Raw genomic sequence first — 19405 nt, forward strand, 5'->3', positions numbered from 1 at the left:
ACACCAACATGGCACAAGTATACATATGTAACAAACCTGCACGTTATGCACATGTACCCTAGAACTTAAAGTATAATAAAAAAAAAAATAAAAAATAAAGCTAAGACTACAGACCCCAAATTTGTGTGAAAGTTTCAAAGTAACAAACAAATATACTAAAATGCTAGAAAACAACTTTTTTTCACTTTGACATGAATGTATCTGAAAGTATACAAAAGTTTACCACAGTTGAATAAAACAGATTTATTTTGCTTTGATTTACTTCTTTTCAAATAATAGAAGCTAAACCGTATCATGTCGAAATCAGAGGAGCGATGAAAGTGTGAGTGGTGGTATTTCTGCTGTTCTTCCCCATAGAAGGCTTCTGCGATTAGCTTCTATGTCTTCCTTCCCTTATGGGCATTCAGATCCAAACTACTTGCAACTGTAGACAGGTAATCATTCAATCATTTGGACCTATCTTTCCACTGAACTACAGTTTATTGAGGCTGTGTAATGAAGAGATAGGGGAGACACAGCAAGAAACCACAACTCAGGTTTAGTTCATGTGGTCTTTCAGAGTCACTAGACTTCAGTCATTAATTTTACATTATTGGTTAAGTCCAGCTATGTGTACCTTTCACAAAGGTAAGGAAAGAATTGGACTCAGGTGCCCAAGAGAAATTGAGGTTTTAGAGAAGATGCCCAGCCACAAATAATCTTTATCACTGTGGTAAGCTACAGGGTAGGACGACTCAAGAGTATTTATTCTCAAATTTTGAACCAAAAGATTTAGTAAATAAGTAAAATTGAATTCAAAAATACTAACTTCAAATAAAAGTGAACAAAAAATCATTTGTATGCATCATTAAATGACTTGGCAGTTGTAATATATATTTGTGTTTTCACATGTACCCAATAATGTTTCAAATTTTATTATCTTTATCACTTTATCTCATTTGATGGTTTAGTCAGAGCATATCACTCTAAAAGGCTAAATTAGACTCAAAATGTACTGTTGGACTTGATGAGAAAGTCAGTTATCTTTGGATTTAATCTTTCAAATCATTCACTAATCAGCTATTCATTGAAATCTCTGCTGCGTGCTAGGCTGGGCGCTATGGCTTCACATGCAGCTCTACAATTAGAATACACACATATATGCAAATGTATTACAATACCACATTAAGGGTGTCATCCCCTAATGCTAAAGAAAATGTGAGAGGAGTGAGTAACTGGCACTTCTTGGAGAAGTTAGGCAAGCTATCCAAGGTGATGTTTTTATTAGCTCATGAAGAACAAATAGAGGTAAAACAGCAAAAACATGTGTAGGCAGGATGAGGCAGGTACATCATTATTGCCCTATAAATGAGCATGTGTGAAGGTTTAGAATTACGGAAAAGTCACCCCAGCGAGTAGTTGGGACTACAGGTGTGATCATCACTCTTGGCTAATTTTTTTTTTTTGAGATGGGGTCTCCCTCTGTCACCCAGGCTGGAGTGCAGTGGCGCCATCTTGGCTCACTGCAAACTCCACCTCCCCAGTTCACACCATTCTCCTGCCTCAGCCTCCCGAGTAGCTGGGACTACAGGTGCCCGCCACCATGCCTGGCTAATTTTTTGTATTTTTAGTAGAGATGGGGTTTCACCATGTTAGCCAGGATGGTCTCAATCTCCTGACCTCGTGATCCACCCACCTTGGCTTCCCAAAGTGTTAGGATTACAGGTGTGAGCCACAGAGCCTGGCCAATTTTTAAAAATATTTTTTGTAGAGATGGAGTCTCACTATGTTGCCCAGACTGGTCTAGAACTCCTGGGCTCAAACAATCCTGTTGCCTTGGCCTCCCAAATTGTTGGGATTGCAGGCATGAACCACGGTGTCCAGCCAGGAGTACTTTCTTTGGGCCAGATAAGCTAAGTGGATTATGTAATTCATCCATTTTAATCCTGTCAATTACTCTGTGAGGTAGGTATTAGTTCCCTAGTTTGAGAAAACTGAAGCTTAGAGAGGATAACTAAGTTTCCCAAAGCCATACACAGGGTCAGTGGCAGAATTGTGACTTACACTTTTGTCTGTCCAACTGCAAAGTCCAAGTGTGCATGTGTGTGTGTTGTGTGTATGTGTGTATATGTGCATGTACAGAAATAATGAATTCTGTTTTGAAAATGTAAAGTTTGGGGTACCTGACAGACTTCTGGTGAATTTATCTAGGAGAAAGATGGAACTTGGAGAAGACATACAGGCTGAAGAAAAAAAAAAAAATTTTGGAAGTGATCTGCACATTCTAATTGACCATGGATGCTCTCTGCATTCATGTGGTAACCTAGGGAGAGTATGGAGTGAAAAGAGGATCACCAAAGAAACTTGGGGTATCTCAACATTTAGGATGTGCACAGAGAAGATGAGATCATTAAAATGTACCAAGAGCTTATACTTAAATGTTAGAGGGAAATCAAGAAAATGGCACCACAGAAATCAAGGGTTGAATTTCTTTATAATTGTTTGGCTGAGTTTTTAGATGGTGAATTTAGAACATACAACTTGAGGGAGTCATTCATAGGAAGTAATAACCCAAATATTGTAACCTAACTTCAATTACTGATGCTAATAAAACTTTCAGAGTGTGATCGCTCTTGGGGGATGTTTGGGTAATGGAACCAGACTGCATAGGTGGAAATCTAGTGGCTTTGCCACTTATTATGTGTGTGACTTAGAACTTGTCACCTAAGCATTCTACCTGTCAGTTTCCTCATTCCTGAAAATGCGAAAGATGATAAACAGTGCTGAACTCATGATGTTATTATGGGGATTAAATGAGCTAATATATGTGAAAGCTTAAGAACAGCACCTGACATATAATCATATAATACGTAACATATAACAAATGTTTACATAATTGTTAGCTGTTATCATTTTAGTTTAATCCGCTTGGGGCTATTATTATTCTCATTTCTTACTGCCCTGCTAAATCCAAGAGGAAAGAAATCTCACCAGAAAGAAAAGGCACACCTGTGAATCCAATGAGCAGATCTGTCTACACTTCACTGGAGGCAGTTAACTCATTTTAGAAAAGAAGAACAAGGTTGCATTTGTTTGTGGATCACAAACTATTGTGGACCAGTTAGAAACAGAAATAATTTCTAGCAATCTATGTGGATCTGAAGGGGCAGGAGAACTAGTTTCCTATTTTAATGCTTCAGAGCTGAGATAAATATGGCCTACTTTAATTTACAATTGTGTAGAGGGTAGTAGTATTTATGTAAATTAAGAAGCTATACAAGCACATGAAAATGCTAAGTCATGTTGACATTTAGCTACAAAATCTTGTACCCTTTGACCTCATGTTTAAAACAAACCACAGGATATTACATTTGTCTTTAAAATGAGAGCACCATTATCAGAAGAAAATAAAAAAGAAAATAAGAAGTGTTGTTAAGGATGTAGAGAAACTGGAACCCTTGTGCACTGTTGGAGGGAATGTAAAATTGTACAAAGTGATGGGTTATCCAAAAATTAAGACTAGAATTACCTATGATTTTAACAATTCTATTTATGGATATATACTCAAAAGAAAGGAAAGCAGAGTCTCAAAGAGCTATTTGAACAGCCAGGCTCATAGCAGCATTGTTTGCAATAGCTAAAACGTGGAAGCAACCCATGGAAATATCCATTGACAGAGGAATGGATAAGAAACATGTGATCTACACGTACAACTGAATATTATTCCGCCTTGAAAAGAAAGGAAATTCTCACATATGCTACAACATGGACGAAGCTTGAGAACATTGTACTGAGTGAAATGAGCCAGTCATGAAAAGACAAACAGTGTATGATTCCACCTACATCGAGTACTTACGGTATCCCAAATCATAGAGACAGAAAGAATGGTGGTTGCCTGGGGCTGGGGATAGGGGGTTGAGGATTTAGGTTTAGCGTAAATAGAATTTCAGTTTGGCAAGATAAAGAGCTCTAGAGATGAATGGTGGTAATAGTTGCACAACAATGTGAATGCCACTGAACTACACACTTGAAAATGGTTAAGATACTACATTTTATGTTATGTGTCTTTTATCAGAATTTTAAAAATCGAGAAAAAAATGAGGGTACTTTTTTTTCACTACAAAACATCCTCTGTGAACCTAGAACATTGGCATAAAATTTTTAAGGCATAACTAAGAATAAGAATATAACTGTTAAAAAGTGGCTTCATATGAGATGATTTTAGGAAAACCAAAAAAGAAAAAAAAAAAAACATAAAGAAACACAAGGCATAAGATCTTCTTCCTTCTCAACTTTCCTAGCAAACCTATTTAACAAACCCCATTTGAAAGTCAAGCACCTAGTGAAATGAAGTTGCTGCTAAGAAGGAGTGCACTTTATTTGGCCATATTAACTCTTCTCATTTGAATGAACTCGGGAGATCTGAACATTTTTTAATGATTTAATTCCTGGTTACTTGATTGATGTGAGTTTCTGCCTGTGTTTCCAGTGCCAGTGGAGTGTTCCTGTTGACTCTCTATAGAGATGAAATTTAAGGAAACTGAACAGATGTTTTCTGTGGCTTTCATAAGAAGCAGTATGCTTAATGTGCCCCAAATTTAAACGACGTGCATTTCCAATACACTAATCCATATTAATGCTATATTAATATGAAAACAAAGAGAATTCTGTAAAATTATTGGTTGGACATGTGGCAATGTAAATATATGCTCCATATCATTGGGTTCTGCATCCTCGGATTCAGTCAAACTCAGATAAAAATATTACCCCAAATTACAATAATGAAGAATAACACAAGTAAAAAAACCAATAAAGTTTTATATCAGGTACTCGAACATCCTCAGATTTTGGTGTCTGAGGAAGGTCTTGGAACCAATCCACAATGGATACTGAGGGACGACTGTATCCTTCATTGATAAAACTGTTACTATTTTGTTTACACTGCAATTCAAGGGTAAATGTTCTTATTTTAAGGAATTACACACTAATAGTGAAGAACAGGTAGCACCTGAAATCACGGAAAATGTATTTGTCCTCAATGCAAAGATGAACTATAAAGAGCACTTTATTGGTGAGTAAGAAAGTTTGGTTTGGGTCTGATTTCATTATTAGTTACTGTGTGAGCTTGGAAAATCGCACTACCCACATCATTTCAAATGACAGCCTTAGACTAAATATTTCTCATCATCCAGTTGTGAGCATCTTTTTAAGCTTCCATCATCATGTGCTAATAATAGTAATAATCACAGATTTATTAAGTGGTTACTATGTGCTACACACCTGCACTGTGCTAAAAGCTTTGCATGAATTATCTTATTGATTTCCCCTAAGAAAGCAGTGAGGACGCTTTGATTGATTTTCATTTTACTGTGGGATCACGATGCTGGAAGTGTAGTTGTTCAAAGTCACACAGCTAGAGGGGAACTGGAAGATGAGAAGGAAATATGGGACATGGGATTTGAATAAGGCAGTTTGGCTCTAGATTTTATATGAAAAACTAGGTGTTCCAAGCCATGGCGCCATCTGGTGTTCACTCTGTAACACTCCTACCTTCATTACTAAGTTTGAATAATTGGCACAGTTATCTCTCTGAAGGAATTTATGAAGCAATATTAGGCAGGTTACATAGTTATTAGATAGTTTTTAAATGCATAGCCACAATGTGGAGAATACAATTTATGTGTGATGTGGAAATGACTCCAAGTTACTTTATTACTTTATTTTAAGATGGGGTCTCTGTCACCCAGGCTGGAGTGCAGTGGCAATCACGGCTCAGCTCACTGCAACCTCCATCTCACCGCTCAGGAGAGCCCCGCTACAGCATCCTGAGTAGCTGGAATCACAGGCGTGCGCTACCACTCCCAGCTAACTTTTGTATTTTTAGTAGAGATGGAGTTTTGCCATGTTGCCCAGGCTGGTATTGAACTCCCGAGCTCAAGGGATCCTCCACCTCCCAAAGTGCTGGGATTACAGGTGTGAGCCACCATGCCTCGCTGACTCCAAGTTATCTTGTAACGTGACTAACCTCATTAAGATAGTGAACACTTAGAAAGCACTTACTATGTGGCAGGCACTGTTCTAAGCACTTCACATACATTAAGCTCAATTATTAATATAAAATACAAACGCAGCACTTTCCCAACTCCTTGTTTAAATTGCAAGTTTAGCTGGACATTAAAAATGGCATCAAGATTCGACCTAACCATCAAGCACGGACTGGCGACCTGGACTATACAAAACAGTCACAAGGGGAACTTAGAAGCAACGCTGATTGTGGGCCGTGTCCGAGAGCCATCAAATCAGCCTCTGGTACTGAAGTTTGGGCTTCAGTATTTTTTAGAAGCTCTCTGGAGGGCTTGGTTTTCTTCCATAGTTAAGAATAACTGCCATAGGAGTAAACTATCTGCACTTCATATAGTGTAGAAAGAGTTAAGCTCGATGAACAAAAAAAGCCTCTTGATGATCAAATACTTCACAGCAGTGCTCAGACAATTCAGTAGAGAAGATGTCCATTTTGAAACTCAGAAAATGACACTTGAAAATAGCATTTATGTATTTATTTATTTGACAGGGAGTTTTGCTCTTGCTGCCCAGGCTAGAGTGCAATGGCGCGATCTCGGCTCACTACAACCTCCGCCTCTCAGGTTCAAGCGACTCTCCCGCCTCCCTGCTGGGATTACAGGCCTCCGCCATCACACCCGGCTAATCTTTTGTATTCTTAGTAGAGACGGGGTTTCACCATGTTGGCCAGGCTGGTCTCAAACTCCTGACCTCGGGTGCTCCGCCCACCTCGGTCTCCCAAAGTGCTGGGATTACAGGCGTGAGCCACCGCGCCCAGCGAAACGACCTTTGAATGTTCCCTTTTCCTGCAGTGTTTGAAGAATGTAGGAATGATGAGTGAAATGGTGAAGGAAGTGGATAAACAATGATACAATGACTTAGCCTCATCTTTCAACTCAATAAGCCAGTGAGGAACTTGATAAATTTGTTGATTATGTTTAGTTTTACAATGCTTAATTCTTTATGATTTTGAAGTGATATATTTTATTATTAGGAATGATCAATAGTAATGCATCCTCCAAAACTGTGGAAAGATCATATTGTGCAAACTAGAGCAAAAAAATCACATTCCTCCTGCATGGGCATGAAATCTTTATCAAATGACATCAGGCACTGAAGCAGCTCTCTGATACCTTCCTTGTTTCCACCAAATGGAAAGGTTATTTTAGGATTCCCTCTTTGTCTGTCTCTTATGCAGCAAACATAATCACTCTCCTCAGTCATCATACTCACAATACCACTCCCTTCACAAATAAAGGACAAATACTTATTCAAGTTTCCATGAAAAGGAGTAACTACTAAGACCTTGACATTCTTGAAAAAGCATATATTTACTGTTCTAAGTAATGTTTATGATCAAGGTTCTTGTGCAACCAGATATGGTTTCTAACAGGAAGCTTATAAATTTTTCTTATAATTGCTGTCAAAACTGCAGTGAAGTGTACTACAAGTTTTGATAATAAAGAATAAAGTCACAGTTCAAACTCGATTATATTTTGGAAATTCATGCTCCTCTTACTAGAAGCAGTGGCCTTAAATATCTTCCCATCCTGCCAAATTTTTCACTTGCACTTTTTATTATTTATGAAATCAGTCTCTGCACAATGTCATGCAGACCTCTGCTGATAAACTCTAATTAAGATTAAGACAAGCCTTTTGGAAAGGATCCCATCATTAGCAAACATGATAAACACAAAAATACTCCCTACTTGTCAACCAGGAGCAATTCAGTAACCTAACAGTATTATCTGTTGCTAGGTTACAGCGCTGACAAAGCTTCAATTATATTGTTCCACCATACCTATAGAGTTCTGTATAAGCAAAATGTATCCAGAATAAAAGCTTTTAACTTCATCCATGCTATCTGCAATTCATGGCTTCTTACAATAGTAAATATCAGGTTAATAATTACATAGCACGCTGAAAAATCTTTTCCAGGTGTTATGTCTATACATGTTTCTTTCTAATTTATCTGTGTGACTGATAGACGCTTGCTTTATAAAAATAAGGAAATGCAAGCAATGTGAAGCTGTAAACCTCTAGCACAACTACGGGCACTCATCAAGATATGGACCTAAGCTTAGCATAAAAATATATAGCAAATTGAATCAATTAAATCACATTTAGATTTTGTATTACTCTGCCTCAATATATAGTAGGATAAGGAGCCTCAGGCAATAGATAGGAATATCAGTGTGAAACTTTATTTTAAGCTAAAAACAAACAAGCAAACAAACCGCATACATTCTCACTAACAATACAAAAGGAAATAGATGGTTTAAAATAAGTTATTCTAATGGCTTTTCCAAAGACATTTAGAAGTTAAAGTTAATGAATTTTACTGCATAGCATCGTCATTAAGTCTCATTTCTTTTTTTTTTAGACTAGGAATTCTGAGGAAAAAATCAATAAAACATCCCCCAAAATACAGATATTTAATAGGGAAAAACCAAAGTAAAAAGACGTCTGTGTAAAAAAAAAAAAAAAAAAAAAAAAAATGACAGTTTCTGTGAATCAGGCTCTTAAAATGATTTTACCATGGGTAATTTTTATGGGTTTCATAAAAATTTGGAGAAAATGTAATTATACATAACGGAACCAGCATTTTTAAATAGCTCTTGCATAAAATATGCTATATCATATACTAAATTGCTGCTGCATTTTGCTTCCTTAAGATGTAGATTGATACTTCTGCATTGATCTAAAAAGTCTATCTCCTCCACATACCATGGAAAAAGATGGTCAACTGATGACAAGCACTTAGTTATGAAGTAAATCATGATCTCTTGTAGGCACATTCAAGTAAAATTAAAGCCATTCTCTGGGGGAATAGGCCATTTAACACAGAAACACACACACACACACACACACACACACACACACACACACACAGACATATACAGAGTGGTTTCTAGAGGTGGAGAAAAGTGGAATACTTACTTGTTTGGTCATTAACTTCTTTTATTTTTACTAAATAATTAGAAAAATCTCACATGATACCTCCCTCTGAAATCTGTTTTTTTTTCTTTCGTAACTGGGAAGTGATTGGTCAGAATAATTCGTTAAAAGCTAAATAACTGTCCCATTTCAACATCACATGTGGTAATGCCTAGATCTCAGGGTTTAGGCATTAACACAGGACATATATCTATACGTAACCACATTGCTTAGTACCAATTTTATAATGAATTCAAATCCAATACTGTTGAAATTCTTGACAGTGGAGTAGTGGAAGGAATAGAACTTATAAATTATGGGTGCCCCTTCTTTGAAAACCGCTTTGGAGGTTTCTTTGTGCCTTGGCAAATACAGTAGGAATATGAGGTATTGTGTGGATCCTCCTGCACAGCACCTGATAAAAGAATAAAGAGCTGTGACATATTCTTAAAACAATAGAGGAATTAAAGGGAAACAATGGGCCAGCTGCTTCATTAATACAATCAAAAGGGAGCCCAGCACAGAGGAGTCCAGATAATTAAGCACTACTCTTTTAGCCTTCCTTTCTATAATAAAATTGCTTAAAAATGTATTAGCTACTTCATAGTTGTTAGATAGATCTATGCACTTGTTTATTTAGAGTTGATTAATGCCTTTTTTTCCTATGCAGCAACATGCCAACTCATAGTTTACAACAGTTTTTGAATAAAATAGAGTAAAATAATTGATAAAGATCTGCACAATATACAGCAATAAATCAAAGCATTTTGCAAAAGGTCTTTCCTGTTTTTAAATGATCTTTAACGTTTTTCATTTGTGCTAGATAGGCAACGCAGGGCATTTGGGGGCATTCAACTTTCCCATGCTGGCACTCCTGACAGCTTTTTATAGAACATCCTAGCAGTTCTTGGGAGAAGGGAGAAAGTCAGACCTGACCAGCTACTCTGGAGTGTGTCTTTTGTATTTGGACCAAAGGAGAGGGCAGCTTTTTAAAAAAAATTATTCATTGTCTTTTCCAATCAAGAGGAATGGACAAATGGCAGAAACTATTTGCCAAATCCACTATTTATCCTTCATTAACTTGATTATAGAAAATGAAAACGCAAACTTTTTATGCTCTTTATGTTAAAACACATTTTACAATTTAAGATATCAAGGCTTTTGTTCTTCAGCTCTTCTGTAAGCAGCCTTTCCTCTGATGTCAATGGAACATTTAATTGCTTAAGAACTGGAAAATTGGGAACTAAATACTTGTGCTGAATATTGGAGTTGGATAAAAATTGCACTCTGGTTTTCTCCCAAATGTTTTTCCATAAGCTTATGTCAACCCAACTTTAAAATTACAAACTTGACTAAACCATGTGGCTAGTTTCTATTCTGATGATTTCAGGACTTTAATTGAGTAACCAAGACAGAATTAGAAAGAGGAAGCAGGGAGATAAATGGATAGAGATGCTCAGCCATGTTTCTGAGACTAAGAGAAGATTCTGCTTTTACACATATGTTATATATAATTTAAAATGTATCAGCTGAAGTCATATTTCCAAAGAACTTTCTGTATTATGTCAATATATTATAGGATATGGAATATCTATTTCTGGCTATGAAACCTGGCTTCTGACTTCAGTAGTTAGTTTCCTATTCACTTAGTAAGTTTTCCTTGAATACCAGGAAATAAAAGCATATAAATAGTCAGTAGCTACAAACAAAAATAACTAGTTTAGGAGCTATTGTATATTATTTATTTATTTGACTATTTTTGTCTTGACTAGGCTCACAAAACTTACTTTGTTAGAATGGAAAGTAAAAGTAGATAAATAAGAATTGTTTATAGGCTACGAATAATGAAGTGAACTCCTTCAAGTATACATATCTTTGAACACATCAGGTTATAAACCAAGTCCTTACACCAATGCAAAAAACTAGTAAATGGTGACCATGCTATATTGCAAAACTAATAAATTACAGTATCCTCTTTTAGCAAATATTTTAGAAATGAGCTTAACGTAGAATCTCTGATTTATGTGTCACTTCAAATATTATATGCTTTATTACTTAATGTAAATTCAACAGATAGTATATAGGTCTGATCGGAACTTAGAAACAAAGAAACATGAACAGACTCATTAATCTATGTAATTAGCTGTGGCAAACAGGAAGTACTATCATTCCATTTCACAGACAAGGAAAGCAAAGCCAGACTGGTTAAACCTGTGTGTTCCCTAAACTCCCCTCTTCTCAAACAGGGCATTCTCTGGCCCAAGCTTCTAACAGATCCCTGCTAGATTTTTGGTTCCTGTCTTGTATTCTTTCCACAGTACTTTTTTATTTTTATTTTTTATTTTTCCTGTAAGAGAATGTCTCCTATTAGACAACTTCCTTTCTTTTTTAAGAAGCTCATGAAGCCTCTTTCGGGAAAGTAAACAGAGTCATTGTCATCAGGCCCAGATTTCTATTTAAGCATAAGCTCAGAAAGTTTTGTCCTGTGAATAAAAAAGCACTCAGAGCTTTCTGGAAAACCTGAATTAATGTGTTGGAGGCCATGGGGCTCAGGTATCCTACCTTGGGTTTAATCAAACAGATAAGCTGTTTTTATGGGATTTCAACAGGAAAAGGCCTGTGCATGAAGCCTCATCAGCATTCTGGGGTTTGTGTCTTGGGTGCTTAGCGGAAACTTGCAATGGGGCACTGAGGTAGCCATCTGACTGTATGGCTCCCTGACCAACATGATTTTAAATGACCAGCCAAGAGGTGACATACACCCCAAAGGCGAGCTGTCAAAATTTCGCCTGCAGCTGATAAACTGATTACAAAGCTGCTTAAGACTCTGCTTGTAAACAAAAGCATTTATCAACTAATAATTTGCAATAAACTGATGTAACTCCCAGCTGAGCCCCTAACTGTAATTGTCTTTACCATCTGCCTATTAAAATACCATTCTTCATCAGCAATCAGGAGCAGAAGGGAGGAAATCTCCACCAAAATACACAACTTGTAAGCTTATGAATAATCTGATTGCATTCCACACTTTCATTACGACTTGTGTGTTGGGTATGCTTAATTTTCATTCTTGCTAGCCTGGGAATGCACTGAAATTAGGTGGAGGGGAAAAGAAGAGGGGAGGGGGGAAATGAAACACTCCGCCTGCTGCTCTGCAGAGGAATAAATTATACAAGTTCATCATAGGAGGCTGTTTGTAATTTCTTTCTTTCTTTCTTCTTCCACTTCTCTATGCAATATCCATTGCGGTATCCTGATGAAAACCCCCCAAGCACCAAGCTGAAAATGAACCTCTCTATTCCTTTGTCAGCTTGTCCATTTCTATTACTCTTCTTTGTTTTGCTTTTTTTAAAAAAAAAAAATTCCAAGAGGCTCATTAAACTTCTCTAAGGAGTAAGTTTAAAAGTGTCGACTGCTAAGGAGAGGGGGTGAAGGGCTGGGTGGATCCAGGGGGTGGAAGTGCCAAGTAGCTGGCATGACCCTGTGTTTGCAGGCCTCAGTTTGCCACCACAGATGGATGGCTTCCATCTTCAAGTCCCCCTCAAGCACTTAGAGGTTTCTCCTCCCGAAAGCTGGATTTCAGAATCAGTAAGTTCAAACAGTCAGAAATTCCTTTCTTAGAAGAAATTCTGCCCCTTCGCTGCTGACCAGATGCTGCTACAGAAGAAAGAAACTAGGAAAAGGGGTTAAATTTCTGTGCTTTGTATTTTTCTGGAAACCGTCTCTGAACAACCAACATCATTTTATGCCTTCATAAAAGTTTACTACGTTTTAAGTATATTTATCTGAGTTTTTTCCTCCACAAAATATCCTACTTACTTTTACAAACCACAGTAATAAACACACAAATTTCCTTGACATTGACATTTTAAAATTAAAAATACTATACTTCTTTTCAGGTCCCTTTGCTGCCCAGACGATGTTCCTTTTGTCAAGTTATTCCTGTTTTCAGGAAACATGTTATCTCTTAAGCAGAGCTCAGTAATTCCACTGATGGAGACCATAGGATTTGTTATTACGATGAACAATGACCAAGACCTGTTATTAAGGTTCAAATTCTGGGGATAACAATAGATGTCAGGCTTTTTAATTATAAGATATGATTATAAATTGATGTTTGTGTTTTTTATTTCATTTTTGTAAGAGCTTCTGCATAGGTAATTATTTTTCTTTGCAATCTACTGTTATATATAAGAGAACTAGTAATTGCCTACCGGAGGAACAGTGGAAGTGGCACACAGGCACCATTTTCTTATTGTGCCTGGTCTAGAGAAGAAAGCTAATGGGGAACAATGGGTCTAATTTTCTGCATAGATTATGGAGGACCTGAAATGCAGGCAAAACCACACGTGACTATGTTCCTTGAATTTCAGAGACATATTAGGACAAAAATTTGCCATGGATTTTAAACAACATGAAAATTGTCAGACACTAATTATGTGAAGTCTAATTCTTTCTGGAAACACTTTGTTTCCTTCTCATCCTAGCTTTCCAGGCTTTGAAATTCTTTGGTCGTAGAGATTATTTTTAATTAATAAAGAAGATGTGGAGTATGAATGAGTGTGTTTCATTGTGTTCACTTGTCATGTCTTTTACAAAAAGTAACCAAAAATCTATAACACGATTTAACTCATAATTTAAGGTTTAAAGATGACTAAGATCAAACTTCCATGTTCAATGGTTGCTTCAAAATATCCACAAATAAATGGTGGTGGGGTTTTTTTTATTTTATTAATCCTTTTTTTTTAGATATTTTCATGTCATGATTTAGATAAAACTAGAAAATTCTAATAGTGTAGTTAATTAGTTCTATATCTAAAACTTTTATGATAGTCTAAAATATGAAAACTCAATCCATTCCTTAGCTGAAATGTTTTTATTTTATTTTTAAAAACTATTTTTTTACTCCAAATGAATATTTTCATATCATGATTTAGGTAAAACCAGAAGACTTTAATACTGTGCTTATTACTTCTACATCTAAAACTTTCATAATGTTCTATTCTAAAATACAGAAATTCAACCCTTTCCTTATCTGAAAGGTTACTGGATTTCTATTTCTAAAATAAAACACTGTCATGTGAAATAAGGGCTATTTATAGTGCATAGATGCTCTTTTATTTTCTTCATGAAGCTCCCTTTCTCTATATGTTGGTATATATACCTAGGCTCAATTTCAAATGACAGTGGCTTGGTAAGAAAATAGTTTTGAAAAAGTAACAACCAGCAGATGGCGCTCAGTGCATTCCTTGAAGTCAGCCGGAAGAAAAGAGAATGTGGGCTTTATTTATTTAATTCTATTCTACCTTAAATGTGAAGTTGCTACACCAAGGTTTCTAATCCCCAAAGATTTATGTTAACTGACTAAACAACTTCGTGGTAATTTACAGACTATCCTCCAATGCTCAACTAAATGGCACTGCATTCAACTCACGTGCCCATGTTAAGATAATGAAGCATAAAGATGTAACTTTCCCCCCCGAAACAGGATAAGAACAGAAGCCTGGGTTCCTGAAGTATAACATAAACTCACCAAGTGAGTAGGGCTACATTTTCTGATTAAAATAAGGCAGTTTCCATTCCTTTACTTTTTAGCACCTTGCTTTATTAAATGAAGGTTGCAAAAATCTTATTTTTGAATGGATTCATAACCTGCATGACAGATATTTTTAAGTCATCTTATAATAAAACTCTTTGAGCAGATATATGCACCGAGACACATATACTGCTTCTAAATTTTAAGGGGAATTATGTGTGCTGAGGAGGAAAACAACAGGTTTGAATGGTTGAGACTATCATACATAGAAAACTGATGTAACCCTTTACAAAGTCTATCTGAAGTTACATTCTTCTGTCTTCCTTCCTCTTTACCCCTGCCTGCTTTATCCTCCTTCAAGCAGGGAAAGTCTTTGCTCTGACCTTTAAAAGTTCATTATTCTTCAGTCATCACTGGGTGTGTCTATAACTAGCAGTATTTCATTTCCTCTCATGACAAACAGTGTAAGAAACTTTACCTGAGCATACTTATAAATCCCTATATGCTCACCTTCTCCCATCTGTTACTGTGATTTTGTCGCAGACTGAGTGCTTTTCCCCACTTGAATTTAACTTTGCCTTGCATATTACGAAGGTAGTCATCATCACACTACATTCTCAACCCTCAACCCTTGCCATTCTTAAGTGGAAGTTCTGGACCACAGTCCCAATTACATGGCTGCTTAACAGTGGTCTTAACCTTTAAGGTTTCAATTGTTGAATTTCTAGGCAAAGTCCCATGAAAGCAAATGGAACGTGATCTTGAAAACCTCCATGGGATTGTGTGTAATAAACATCATGTAGTATTCCACCATCATCTGTGAGGACCACTTAAAGCATGTATTTGTAGAAGATGCATAATATAGTTACTCCATAATCTTATTATCATTTAAGAACATGAGCATCTCTCACAAATTATATTAGCATTAGTAAAACAAAGGAAATTAAAAACAAGTGCTCAGTTAACATAATAGCACATCATCTAATTTCAAAGGAAGAAACGGGGCTCCAAGTCATTGTAACTCCATAAACAGCAGAAGGGAGTCCTCACTCTGCCCTGTGCTTTGAAAATCTGTCTTTCAAGGTCAGCCCTTCACAGTCCAGTTTGGAAGAGCAGCATGGAAGGCAGGGTGGCTTTCTGCCAAGGCTGTTGCAGATGAGTGGGTGATCTTAGGGGAATGAACGGCAAAATCTCAAATTTTTGCTCATGTGATGATAAAACCAGAGCCAGCTAATTTTTCTAAGACTTGTATGGCCTTCTGTTGCACTTCATTGTGCAGTTTTGAATGATAAATTTTGCTATGCATTAATTTGCACAAAAGGGTCAGTGCTATACTTAAGAGCACATTATTGTTTCCAATAGAGTAACAAAAATATATTGTCTTCATCCTGAAATAGATACAAACAAGTATAGAAAAAAAATGTGCTGTTGTCAATACCTTTAAGAGTAAAGAGAGAATTCTTTTCACTGTTTCCCAGATTCCTATTAGTTGGATGGTGCTGTGATAGGATTTTGTAAAATAAGTTCATGTTTTATATCACATATCATTAGATGCCTCTAGGTATGAGTGTTAAGGAAAAAGAAGAAGAAGACAGTGGGAATCCTCTTCAGAGGAAGTTCTCTCCAAATACGGCATAATAGGTTGGGCAAAAAAAAAAAAAAAAAAAGTCTAGGTACATGAATGAGTGACAGAGAATAATTTTACACTCAGTCATAAAGATTATCAAAAAGTTCACTGGAACCACTGACTTGGACAATATTACGACTGTTACTTCAACATATTTCTCTTCCTTTATCAACACTCAGAGTCCAGGTCAAAAATATACTTCACAACTGAGCATCTGCATCCTAGGAAGGCCAGGAGTGAGCAGAGCAAGAAGGAGGAAAGTCATCTAGATATAGCTCCCTAGAGGAAAGATAAGGAGATTGGCATTGCTTTATGCCTTTCTTACTGGGTGATATTCTTTTCAGTTCTCCACAGTTACCTAAGTCTATGTCTAAGCCGCACCTTCCTCTCTGTGAGTTGTTTGTTTTGCTATATTTGCTCCTTTGATTGCTTGATGTTTGCTTTGGCAAACAGATGCCTAGAATGCTTTACTATTGCATTTAGGTTTCGAATTTCTAAATGCAGCTTTGTAGTTTAATAGCCTAGAGTAGCTAAGGTATTATTCAGCAGAACAGAAGAGTTAACTTATTATCTAAGTAACAAAATAATATGTCCTCTAAAGTTGAGTTATAAATTGAAAGAACTGAAATTATAAATTATTGTGTAATATTGTTTAAACACTTATTGTGAGATCTCATTTTATTCACGATAATATGGGGGGTGTGGGGGCGGAATCCTTGGTTATGAGTTGCCATATTAAAAAAATTTAGAAACAGAAGAGAGGCCGGGCGTGGTGGCTCAAGCCTGTAATCCCAGCACTTTGGGAGGCCGAGACGGGCGGATCACGAGGTCAGGAGATCGAGACCATCCTGGCTAACACGGTGAAACCCCGTCTCTACTAAAAAATACAAAAAAAAAAAAAAAAAAAAAAAAGAAACAGAAGAGAAATACATGTTTGAACATAAACTCACATGACTTTATTTTCAGTTAACTTCCTTGAGATCAAAACCTTCTCCTTCTCCTTCTCCTTTTCTCCTTCTTCTTCTTCTTCTTTTATAAAAGCATTTGTAAGTTCAAAGACCCGCACTCTAGGTGTTACAATAATGCATCATTGCCATAGCTCATCTCTCTGGCTGTCTTCCAGAGCTCTGTGTTACACAGTCAACTCCACATCATAGGAGAACTAGTACAGGGCACTTGTAAGGGGAACAGTTACTGGCACCTAGGATATGCTAAGGGCAATATGTTGGAATTCTGCAAATCTCTGCTGCAATTTTTTCCCAATATTTTCATGATTCACTCTTTTAGCTCTAAGCTCACTAGATCAAGGATAGTAAAAATTCAGTCTGCTATCTATTCTACCTATAGCCTGAGAAAATTAAAACATAAATAAATAAAAAGGGAAACAAAAAGTGAAGGTGGACTTATGAAGGGAAAAGGAGAATCAACCCTTTCTCAAATGTTTTTCACACACATAAGAAAAGTACACCAGATGATCTTTGTGTAAATCACCATTGAAATGGAGGTGAAACAAGGCGATGTCTTGCTGAGGTTATGGTGATTTTTTCCCCTCCGTACAGAAAGGGCCCACCAGAATGATCTAGTTGATGTATTTGGTAGAGCTAAGAAATTAGGGAGTGGAAGATTGCTGAAGAAAGAGCTGAAAAAGTCAAGACAGGATATAATTAAGGCTTGAAAAGGATGTCAACAGAGGTAGGGTCAGACGAAGGACAAATTGTGGTAATGTATTATAAGCAGTGATAAGAGGAAAGACAGGCAAAGGAGATACAGCATAAAAAATACAAGTTCAAGATCAACGCTCATTATAGGATTGTGGTCTTGGAGAACCAACTAAGCTTTGACATAAATAAAATGATAGTAAAGTGAGAAACCTAAGTCCCCCTTCCAAGCCCTCTCCCCTCTTTCCAAAATAGAAAGTCAGAGAAGAGTGGGAAGTCTAGGAGAGGTGAAAAGGACAATATTCTTATGCTAGAGAAGAACATTTATCAGAATCTTTGAAGTAGCCCATAGTAGGAAGTTGTCCATGGCCCAGAAATGTCCCAGTAAAGTCTCGAAGGGACCTGCAAGGATCAGAGAGTCAATCAAAGGAAAATGATGGATGAAATACACTCATAATAGATCCTGATTTTTATCTTGAGTAGCTAAGTCTAGCTCAGAAGAAATGCAAGAGGTCTACTTTTATTTTAATACAATAGGTGTTTCATAAATGATCGTGTTTCCTTCGTAGGTGAATATGTATTTTGGAGGATAGAAAGTAAACAAAAATATGAAAATCCACCCAAAACATGAACATCCTGATAGATGGCAAAATATCCTTGCAGAAAGAAACCTGAGCTAAAACGTTTTCTTCAACCTTCCAAATAAAAGATTTTGAAATAAGACAGGACTTGCAAATCTATAGGTACATTTTTATCTTACTCCATTCAGTGTTTCTCATGAGATTGTAAGTATTTATGCCCTATAGGAACCATGGGGGACTTCTGGATCTGTTAGAGATGAAGAAAATCAAGCTCCAAGGGGTTAGGTGATGTGCCAAAGGTCATAAAGTATGTATGTATGTATGTATGTATGTATGTATGTGTGTATTTGTTTTCACACGGCAGTAACTTTTCATTGCTTTGTAGTTTATGACTTCAACTGTGGATATCTAACTGTTTTCCAAACAATTTTACAAGGTAGGTATTTTTATTATATCCACTGTAATAAAGAGTTCAAAGGATAACTCATTCCAATTTATAGAGATTCCAAATTGCATGAATGGAACCCAAGTCTGCCCACTCCAAAGTTCTCAGTTATGCAACCTCTCAATTAGCTGGATATAACCGAATCAAATCAGCAGTCTAACAAGCCTGGAAGACTCTCATAACTGTAAACTTCGATAAAGGATCTTTATCCATTTGGGACAGAACCTTGATGGTGGAGTGTAATTCATATGTGCAGTGTGGCTATAACATCCCTCTTTCAGAGGGTAAAACTTGTAGGTTACTGAGATATTATAATAGAGGGAAGAAAGGAGTTCTAGTGAATTAATAAAGAGATGATTCTGTGCGTCTAGAGATATTTATACATTTCTCAGCTTAACACAGTGGAAAATCTATTTTGCTTTTACCAGATGCTTCTACTTTCCCAGGACTTAGTTTTATTAATGTTGTTATATCTAGGAGGTCATTTTATCTTTTGGATAATACATGTGAATTTAACTGCAGCTTCTACAAATGATAATGAAGGATAAATGCATAAATCAATAAATATAGTACAAATTTAAT

The 19405-nt window shown here is 36.5% G+C and overlaps 1 protein-coding gene and 1 long non-coding RNA gene across 3 annotated transcripts in view; one reads left to right on the forward strand and one right to left on the reverse strand.

Annotated features, from left to right (window-relative positions):
- LOC105503897 overlaps positions 1-7198 on the forward strand; it is a 13198-nt gene extending 6000 nt beyond the window's left edge. Inside the window, exons 2-3 of the long non-coding RNA XR_001000548.1 lie at positions 4954-5050; positions 6852-7198. This is a non-coding gene — a long non-coding RNA (uncharacterized LOC105503897). The remainder of the gene's footprint in view (positions 1-4953; positions 5051-6851) is intronic.
- ZFPM2 (zinc finger protein, FOG family member 2) overlaps positions 1-19405 on the reverse strand; it is a 490202-nt gene that overhangs the window by 12114 nt on the left and 458683 nt on the right. The window lies entirely within an intron of this gene.

The sequence above is a fragment of the Colobus angolensis genome, unplaced genomic scaffold (assembly GCF_000951035.1).
Source record: "Colobus angolensis palliatus isolate OR3802 unplaced genomic scaffold, Cang.pa_1.0 Scaffold121, whole genome shotgun sequence".
Lineage (NCBI taxonomy): Eukaryota > Metazoa > Chordata > Mammalia > Primates > Cercopithecidae > Colobus > Colobus angolensis.